This window comes from Magnolia sinica, chromosome 12, assembly GCF_029962835.1.
Source record: "Magnolia sinica isolate HGM2019 chromosome 12, MsV1, whole genome shotgun sequence".
NCBI lineage: Eukaryota > Viridiplantae > Streptophyta > Magnoliopsida > Magnoliales > Magnoliaceae > Magnolia > Magnolia sinica.
In genome coordinates, this window is record NC_080584.1 from 57,090,259 (window position 1) to 57,101,708 (window position 11,450).

Genomic DNA, 11,450 nt, shown 5'->3' on the forward strand with positions numbered 1-11,450 from the left:
TTTGAAATGTTTTAAAGGCTTTAAATCCAGTTCAAATTCCATATTTGACAAAACTGTTCTAGTGAAGTTTCTTACAATATATTTTCATTCACTTCTGCTTGATTTTTTGGTGTTTCTCAGTTTTTCCTCATTTTGATATAACCTTTCATACTGTTAGAGGTGCAATTGTTAAGGTCCCTTGTCAGATGTTTGGTATCGGGCAAATTTTGAGTAATTTTCAGTTTAACCTTCTGTTGTTTCAATCTGAGCATTAGGATTTCTATGTCAGTTCTAATGACCTTTGCATCTTGTGTGGAAATCACAAACTAGGAGTATTAACTTACTCTCTTTTTGATATTTTTTTTTTGCAAAACATAGCTTTAGGAAAAAGGACCTCCACTCCATGTGAAGTTGCTGTTGTAGTAATGAGGATTCGAGCTCTAGAAAAATTCAAATTATTATATCCCCTTCGTTTTTTTTTTCTTCCGTCTCTAAGTTTTAGTAGAAATGTTATGATATGCATGCATGCCTGAAGTTCATTTTGTAGTCAAGCCCTGTAAAATCCCCATCATCAGTTCTCATAGAATTGTTTGATTTTTTTACTGCATGCTATTGGGCGTGAAGTCTTGTGTCTAGGCAATGTGTTGGATAAATCTGGGCTATATTAAGTTGTGCTGACCCTGGCATGGAATGTCTTGCCCTTGATAAAAAGAAATCACATGAAGACTTTTTGAATTTCAGTCATAACTGAGCTTTGAATCTGGTCGGTTTGTAATCTTAACAGGAGACAACCAGAAGGCCAGAAGCCTGGGCTGGTGTGGAAAGAGCCCTAAATTCACGTCTCCAGGTTCTAAATATTTGGGCTGGTGTGGAAAAATAGGCCAGCCTGCACATCAGGGTGACAACAATTCTGGAAACGACTGATGGTTTTAAAAAATGGCAATGGTCCACATTAAGCTCATCAGGCTGGTCTGATTTTTAGCCAGGTTGTCTGAAATTGGACGTCTCAAGCACCATGTTGTGATGCATGTGGCTTAGTTTCATTATCTAATCTGGTTAAGGAAATTCATGCAAATAGAGTCTATAAGGATCCTCTCACATGGATTTGTCCACTTCACCTGTGGGCCCATTGCCTACCAGGTCAAAAAATAAGAAAAAACCAACAACAATGCTGCAAGGAGAATCACATGGCAGCATCTCTTCATATATGGCTCTCATCTGCTAATAATCTTTTCGTATTGCTGGCACTTCAAATACATTCCATGAACTGATTGTATAGGAATTATTGGGTCGTAAGCCTCAAGGTTTGTAGCGTCCCAAACCCAGAGTCCATATAAGTGGGTACATGGCATCTGGATGATAGATCTAACATACTCCACACGTGGACCACACTGCAAAATTGTTACCTGTTTGGAAGGTCCTCACTATCCAATCTTTTGCATTGTTTTCATTCAATGTAGACAGTGGATGTATTTTTCTCATTAACTATGTGCAGGCCACCAACTGAAAAGCTAGGATCATTCAACCAGGAAGATTTTCGGCATGTGTATGGTTGGGCCTATGAGGCCAACAACCTGCATCACCAAACCTGGGCCTGAGTTGTATGGAATTTAGAACCATTGATCTTCATTCTTGCGGTGGTCCTGTTAAATATATGAAGTTTTCAATTGTTTTCACCACTCATGTCAAGGAGATTTTACTATATGAATATGTGGGAGCGTGTGCACCCAAACTGAGTGACCCAATTTAATCGGATTTACTAATTGGGGTTGGATTCAGGCCCATGAAACCTGAACTGATAATAAATCATGCCTTGACAGAAACTTGTTGGTTTTTGGATACAATGCAGGCACCATCACAATGGCAGATGACAAGCTAAAGAAGTCACTGGAGGATGAAATTCATTTTCTCAAGGGAAGGGTTTCAGAACTTGAAAGTGATCTTGTGTCAAAGTCCACTGAAGTTACATCTGCATTTTCAGAGAAAAAAGAAGCTCTATCTGCTGCATTTGCTGAAATTGACCGTCTGAAGGAAGAAAATTCTGTAAAAACGTGAGAATTATTGCATTATATGGAGGGTGTTTACTGTGTTGGATTGTATTTGTTTCTTGCACATGAGGGCACGCCTTAGTTGTAATTCTTATGATAGGTTGAGCAAAGTGAAGTATTGTTTATTTAGAAATGTGAATGTGAGATGCATTGTATGATTTGATTGCTATTTGTAATAAATGCATAGTTTTTTTTTTCCTGATTGCATTTTATGTACTATTCTTATTAGCATTAAGCTTAGATGAGTTATCAATCACAGCAGGTTCTTGCAATGGAAACAGGTATCATTATTACAATTTTTTTAAAAATAGCTACGAATTTTGGTCGTAGCTATTGTTTTGAAAACCGTAGCGATTGCTAACTATAGCATATTATTACGGATTTATGCCACTTTTAGCTACTGATATTATCTGTAGCCGTAGGTACATTTCGCTATAGAAATTATCGTAGCTAGTGATATCTACTGCTACAGATCTAATTTGTAGCTGTAGGTATATTTCGCTATAGAAAGTATAGCTACGGCCTTTATCGGTAGCGACTGATATCTATTGCTACGGATTTAATCTATAGGTGTAGTTACATTTCGCTATAAGAAATTATCGCTACGGCTTTTGTTCGTAGCTACAGATATCTATTGCTACGGATATATGGTTTTTTGACCTTTAGCTACCCCACCAATAGCGACGGACGTGCTACGGATTAGATCCATAGCAAAAAGTCTTTAGCTATGGTTTTTGGCTATAGCCTTTGCCCATTTTTCTTGTAGTGTGTCTTTTCATTAAATGGCAACTCTCTACCATAATGTGAATTAAATTTTTTTTTTTTTTTTAAAACAAGAGACTAGATTCATCGAGAGCCATCACTTGGAATTACCGAAACAATGTGAATGTTTCCCACTCTGTTCAAGTGGAGTACGACATTTGCTGATCCGGACCATTGATCTAATAGATCCACCTTGATAAAGGTGGGTTGGTGCCACCCAGGAGTATAATGAATGGTACATAAACATACACCTAATGGGACAGGGTCGCTTAGTTATTCAATAGAAATGAATTCTTTTTTATGGAAAAATCCTAACCCGGCCCTTCCATTAATGGCCGGCTATAATACAATAATTAGATTCCTAGCAATTAATAAAGAAATTGCCCATATCAAACTGAAAAAGATTAGATTATTGGATGATATTCTAAAATGTTTCAAACACATAATACATTTCAGATTTACCTTGTTTTCCTCCTCCACCTAGGTAAGCAATGTAACGTGTTTGTGTGGTTCCATGAGCTGCCGGGAGCATGTTATTAACCAATTTCGGAAAGGGTCTAATGAGAGGTAGGCTAAATCGAATGGTTTGAGTCGGGATGGCAATCGGTGTAGTGTTTATTTAATACAATGCAACAAGTACTATATATGACCCATTTAAATGATACACCTTACTAAATACATTTGCTTCAAAAATAAAAACAATGTAGAGGCCCACATCTAGAATGTCTGGCCAGCATTATTGATATGTTGACTATACATCTACGAAAAAAGTGGACGGCTAAATAAATCTAGCAATGGCCCACATCTAACAAAAATCTTTGGCTGTAGACAAGATGAGAGGACCAAAGTTTCCCAAGAAAATGTGGTATAGCCGACCTTATCAAGAGCTTGGCTGTTTACGCATTTTGCACACTAGCCTTGTCACCCTAATGCCAGTGAGTGCTTCATCTAGCTTTATGGGGATATATTCCATTATTCAAATACCCCAAAAATTGCTCTCTTTTCCAATAGATAGAGGTGTCGGAGCACTTGTCATTTCTTATTATTCTTTTTACAATGGTATTAGGCTGAAAACAGTTGTGAGTAATGCTATGGTATCTATGTCACTTTCATTAGTACATGTACTATTCTTTCATGTTGTTGCCTAGTGATAAATCTCATTCTTGGTAATTTTTCAACCACAAAATTTCTGGAGATATTTTCAAATTTTAAAGGTTTTCTTAATTAGGATATTGTGAATAATTTCTCACTAAAAATAAAACTAAAATATTTAATGAAAATTATTAATAAATGAAAAGTTTAACAATATATATATTTACATTAAAAATTTTATTAATGTTTCTGCAATTTTTTTTTACCTAATATAATAATATTTACCATGATAAAAATGTGACATTTTAAAATTTGTGAAGATGTTGAAAATGTGAGGATATACCATCTAGCAAATTTCTCAAAATATTATCTATCCACTGGTGTGCATGTTACTGCGCATTTTTAAATTTGTGGAAGTGTCAACTGTGGATGTTCAATACTCACTGTTTTCTATGCGGGCAGCCCAAAGTTTTAGATTTATGTCATTTTTAGCCCATGTCCGAACATAATTTGGAAAAACATATGGATGGAATGGATTTCGCGAGCATCAGGATGGGACCCACCTAACTTCCGATCACAAGATGTTCCAGCTAAAAATATGGATTGAATTAGATTTACAATTTGGAAAAACATATGGATGGAATTAGATTTTAAATTGTAAAATCCTAATTAGGGATTAAAAATAAAAATAAAAATCCTAAATATATTCACCATTGCAAAACCCTAATTAGGGTTTCAACATTTAACATTGGAGAGTGTTTTTTGGACAGATTTGATTCGTTTTAAGCCTGATTGGGTTGAATTTTCGTCGGGAAAAACATTATTCCCGATGGTTTTAGTTCGTCGGTAAAACACCAACCGCGAAAATTTCCAAAATAGCGTGGAAATTTTCTATCCTAAAAATGATAATATTTTTACCGATGAAATTTTTGATCGGTAAAAACATTATTACCGATGGTTTTCAGCTGTCGGGAAAAAGATTTACTGACAAAAAAAAAATTGTAGGTAAAAGTAGTGTTTTAACGACAAAATTTTTTTCGTGGGGAAAAACATTATTCCCGATGGTTTTAGTTCATCGATAAAACTCTTACCACAAAATTTTTCGAAATAGCGCGAAAATTTTCTATCTTAAAAATTCTAACATTTTTACTGACGAAAACTTTCATCGGTAAGAAACATTATTACCGACGGTTTTTAGCCATTGGGAAAAAGATTTACCGATGAAAAAAAAATTCATTGGTAAAGGGAGTGTTTTACTGACGATTTTTTTTTTCGTCGGGACAAACATTATTCCCGACGGTTTTAGTTCGTCAGTAAAACTCTTACCGAAATTTTTTTTTAACTTAATAATTATAACATTTTTACCGATAAAATGTTTCGTCGGTAAAAGTGGTGTTTTGCCGATGAATTTATTTTCATAAGGAAAAATGTTTTTACCGATGAAAATTTTCATCTATAAAACTCTTACCGCAAAAATTTTCTATCTTAAAAATTAAAATATTTTTACCATTGAAAATTTTCATTGGTAAAAACATTTTTAACGATGAAAAAAGAAAATCGTCGGTAAAATACTACTTTTACCGACGAAATATTTTTCGTCGGTAAAAGCGCTATTTCTTGTAGTGTGAGTGATATATAAAATTATCTCATAAGTGCTCATATTTAGACAAGATGGAACATATCATACAAATATTTAATACACGCATGCCAAGTAAACATGGAAACCATCTAAAAAAAATAAAAAATCACCATAAATTAATGAATTATACATCCAGAGCAACAAGTCTCATCACCACTAGTTAACAAATGAGTGGTGGAAAAACTGTTTAGTGTAATATACCTGATTGACAACATACTATTCCTGTCCTGAATTCCAAGTGGCAATTCATCAAACATCATATGAGACTACAATACTAATAAGTATGCATAAGTGGAATTTTAATGATGCTCGCACGATATCTCTTTTAGTCCTAGATGAAATTCAATGTCAATTTATTTTAACAACGGATTTAAACATTCGCTAACATCAAAATCCATTGTTAATTGAAGAGAAAAAAGAGAGAGTGAATTAAGGGATTTAAAGTGGTCTGAATATAGCGGCGGACCAAATCCCTCACTAATTGGACATATAAAGCTTTCTTCTTCACTAGAAACAATAGAAATAGAAACACAAGGTTTACCTCTTTTCCACCCATACAAAGAATCATACACCATGGAATAACCCAGAAGATCAATTAATAGAATACAATACAATACCTCTCTCTACACATGTTTTCCTTATTTAGAAAGTACAGGAGGAGACCGTAGGTGACAAAATCCTAGAGGAAGTAGGATTCACCCACAAACATTCACACACATGAAGTACAAAAGGGATGAAGAGATGGATGAATGGATGGGAAACTTCTCTCTCTTTTTCTCTCACACTTTCTTGCTCTCCTCTTGTTGATAACCCATGCCATCCACATGTTACTTCTTAGCATTGATTGAGTGTTCCTGTAAAAAAATAAGAGGACGTACCATGATAATTCACCTCAACTAATGGCTGGGATCCTCAAATGACGTGTTTTATTAGGGCATTATGAGTACATGATGCCATAAATATCATAAGAAACTCTGGCAATGCCTTACACTTAAAATACTATAAAAAAGACTGATACTCTAGTAAATACATAGGATGATAAGAAAGAATTTATTTACATACTCGGCTCAAGCCAAATTTAATTATTGAAATTATTGTCTCAGTATAAATGTATCATGAATAAAATATCATGCTTATTTCGCTATTTACTATTAGATTAGTAGACATATAGTGGATGGTTAAAAATGAAGAATATCCAATGGTCCTATTTCAACAGACATGTATAAACAAATCATAATTTCCATTACTCGGACAATTTAATTATAGATATGTGATTTAGCATCAATGGGTTCCACAATTTGGTCAATTTAACTTTAGTTGATATATGCCATTCTATGGTTTCTATGTGTGCGCGCGCGCGCGCGTGCATCAAGCTCCATATGTAACTTAAGTAACATATGACTCCACCTATTTTAGAAGTAGATGTAGTGTCACACTCCAGACTCGGTAACCGGACTCACAAGGAACCCGATGGCCGGTTCTGACCGCAACAGCCTCGTAGTACCCCATTCTCGGCTCCTGAGGCAGGTAGCAATCCTGGGATCCTATAAGGAGGATTTTTATAATAGTATAATCATTTTTTATGTGAGCATACCTAAGATTATAGTAAGTATATCTAGAAATAACAAAGGATACACATCACAAAATCCACTAAGAATTTGAACTTTTACAAGCTTACATTAGGTCCGAAAGAATATACATAAGATAATGGGAAAATAGAGAAAAGGGTCAGCAATATTAGAGTCCTCGAGCTCAACTCTACTCCAAGCTCTGCTGCTACGTCGCCTGCCTAGAGTCTCCTGCACGCATCAATCGTGCATAAGCTTATAAAAGCTTGGAGGGTGGTGTAAGTATGTGATAATGGTACGCAGAACAATAGTAGGAGATACTGGGAAATAAACATGCTCAATGAGAATATCATTAGCCTTACCAAGGCTTATCATGAATATGATGCAATGAGTATTGGACGCCATACTAAGGTAATGCATAAAGGGCTTATACTGCCAATGCTAATGCGATGCAAGTAATGCCAGTGCTCATATCCAAACCACATGTCAAGTACACTTCTAATCATAAGGAAATCATCGAGGTCCATTACACTGATGAATGACTGTTGCTCTACAGACCCCACACAATCAAACAAGCATAAGAAACCTCACTACCCACCTGTGGACAACCAATCACCAACAAGGCCTGAAGGTAGCGGACCCATTTACGAGCTGGTTAGACTCAGCCTAGCAACGCCTCCTCACACCAGGTGGGTAAGGCCACACCCCTATCTAACCGACTACAAGACAGTGGGAGTCGCGACCCATCGGTATAAGGCCCTCGTGTGCTCATATTTCCACCCGGTCATGGCATTGGAGCAGATCCTTAGTACCATGAAAGTTTTGAGAATTTCACTCATGGGCATCCTATGCACCCGAAAGGCTCAAGTAATATTTTCGGTGTCCACACATACGGCCACCCACGAATGTCCCTATGGAGGCAAGGCCCTGATGAAGCAAGGGCGGTATGATCATGAAATGCGATGCCAATGCATGAGTCACACATACAATTATGCACTAGCTGTAGGCACACGATGTGCACAAGAGGAGAAACTCCATCCCTCAATGACCACCATACAATAAAATCAATTCATACAGATGATGCATATGGGTCATAATAATGTAAGTGCGCTACCTATAGAATATGAAATCCTCCATCCTAAGGAGGGTCAAGGATAAGTTATAAAGATAAGTACTCTAAGGGGAAATGAGGTTCTCTTAAATGTGTGCCCAACAATTTGGGATAACCCACAAGCTAGGGGAGTCTTAAAACCTCAAGGAGGAAACGAGCTTAACAAGGTTCAAGGTGGGCCTTCAACCACCTATAAGGGCCTTAAGAGCTTACCTTAAGGCCATTAAGGAGGACATCTAACCTCAACTGGGTTCCAAAAATGGGTAGCCTGCTACGCATGTAAGGAAAAGTCCAAGGCCCAATCAATCCATGGCCTAATGGCCATACGCTATGCCCAATACATAGGCAACCTGGTAGGCCCTTAAGCAAGGTTAGGGCCTAAACATAGGGGTCATGGGTTCACTCATTGTGGTGGGCCTAATGAGCAGCCCATTATCTCAATATATGGAAAATCCTTATATTTAACACAAGTAAGTTGGGCCTCACATCTCGGCCCAAGTATGGATTTATTATAGTGGGCAAGTGTAAGTGCTATAGTTTATATCCCTGTCTGTTGTCAAATTTGTGGGGCCAAAATCACTGTTATATATAACTTGCATAAGTGAAGCTCTCTCAAGGATCAACATTCATAAACAAGCAAAGCTCACAAGACAAGACTCAAGCTGCAAGACTTCAAGAAGAGTACAAGGCAGTTTGTAAAGAACTCAAGACCCTTTTAAGATTGAGCTACATCAAGATTTCAAGATTGATTTACATCAAGACTTCAAGGCTCATACTTCAAGGTCACTAGTTCCTAATGTTTCAATGTCCTTACTTTTTAGTTGAGGTTTGACTGACCATAGGTTGACCTTATAAGTAGGTCATTTTGGATACATAAATCGAATGTTTATTTTACATAAGTTTGGTCTGTTCTTCGACTAGTCCTAGGCCTTCTTTGACTAGTCCTAGAGTTGCTTTGACCAGTCCTCGATCAATCGTGAGTTTGTTACAAATTTCGGATAAAATCTGCTAGGCTTCGACTAGTCCAGAATCTGTTCGCAGTCGGAAAATCTTCGACTCAAAATACAGCGATGTTTCAGATCTTTCGAAGGAGACCTTCGACTCGTAGGTGACCTAGGACGGTCAAAGCTTATCCCGCCGGATTTTTCAAATATCTCGTTATTGCTTCGACTAGTTGAAGAGCTCCTCGAAGACGCGATCTTCTCACCTATAAATAGTGCATGAATCTCAAGAAATTATCGAATTAATTAATCCATTCAAGCCAATCTTCGTCGAACTTCGAGAGATAATTCGTGCTCCATCTAAGCTAAGTGTGCTTATTTAATATTCTCTTTCCTTAGCTTTATTTAATTGATGTTGTTTCTGCTATTCCAATCTAATTTGATAAGAGGAATTGTTATTCCCTTTCTTTGGAATCAAAATCAATTAAGCAAGCCCTATTTGGTTTAATTTAAAATCTATTAGAATTAGAACCATTGTAATTGAGTCTTGGACATTGAACTTGGACATTCAATCATCTACTCGTCTACTGGGCTGCTACAACGAAGGAGATAATCAGGTATTTTACATTTAATTATAAATTCCTTTCTGTTTTGGTTTCTTTCAAGATTTGCCAGAAAAATCTTGTTGTATTGGTTATCTGAGGAGAGCCAGGAAAACTCAGAAGTGGAGTTTTTTAATTGTGTAAGCCCACAGACAAAGACACAATTGTAAAGGTTTTGGGTGAACCTGGGAAAACCTATTTTGTTAGTGAACGCTAATATCCCCTGTGTGAGGATATTAGGAGTGGAGTAGCATTCTGTGTGGCTGTTATTTAACAGTTGGTGAACACACAGGCGAACCACTATAATCCCTTGTGTTGTGGTTGAATGATTTATACTTCTAATCTTTAATTATTCTTTTGTGGGATGTATGTATGGTGGTGAATGTTGTAATCATTTAATTCAAGCATTGTGAGAATTTTGTAATAGTTTAGAATTTATTTTCTGCTATTCCTTTATCAGTTTTTGAAAGTTGTTCCAGCAAGGTTGCCCTGCCATTTTTATGGTGTATGGCTGTCCCTAGAACAATACATTTGTGATTACAATTTATTTCAATTCATTTTGTATTTATTTATGTATTCCTCTTCGGTTTGAGATTTGATACAAAGATCTTTCTAGAAATAAGGTTGTCCTACCATAAACTCTGGTTTTTGTTGTAAGGTTGTCCTTAGAACAACATTTGTATCAACCTCTCAAGATCTGAATTTTGAGGCTGTTTTACTTTCCTGCATTGTGATTTACTTTGGCTATCATATTCTTTTTAATTCCGCTGTTATAAGTTTTATTTGGCATTGTCCTATTCACCCCCCCCTCTAGGACATATAGCTAGGCCTTTTCAGCAAGCAAGGGCCCAACTACTTGAGTATTTAGCCCATAACATCGATCACAAAGGTGTGGTAAATATAGAACCCAAGGGTCCAACGGGCCTATCAAAAGTTCCGACCCAACGAAGGCTATAAGGCCCATTAATTAACTAGAAGACTATTCCAAGAAGAATCCAATTGGAATGGGCCTCTAATCTTGCACTAATTAAACCCCCAAAAAATAAAATTAGAATAGTAAGATAACTGACTTAAAACCTCCTCAAATCTAGTGGGCCATACTGCCCCAAAATAGACATTTATGGGGCGGCAACGTTGGGCCCATCACTAAATTTCCAACCCACCCACTTTCTGAGTTTGTTGGAGTCCAGCAATTAAATTAATTTATAGTATTTATTTTTTGATGACCCTCACACATCACTGTGGGACCCACAAGATGAGAGGAGAGTGCACAACACACATTAGAAGTAGGCCATGCTGCTGGAATACAGGCCCAGCAACAGCCCAAGGTAGGGGCGTCCCTTGGTGGGTAGCTCTACGGGCCTGGGTATTTGGCCCAAAAATGACCTAAATGGCAGGCCGCACCATGGTCAGTAAATGGTCCCTTTGGCCAAAAAAATTTGCAGGGTGGTCACTTTCACAAAATTTTATGACTTTTGGATAACTAGAAGTATTTTAATTAATTTAAATAAGACCGTCTGTCCAGAAAATCGGATAGACCTGGATGTCCCAACATGGTGGGCTAGTCTGGTCCTTGCCACGGTGTACACAGGAATCCATTAGTCCCAAATATTGGTAGGTTGGTCCCACCATGGGTGGACCACATCCCCATAAATTTTCATGACTTTAGGATACCCAAAAATATTTTAATTAATTTGAAGAATACAAT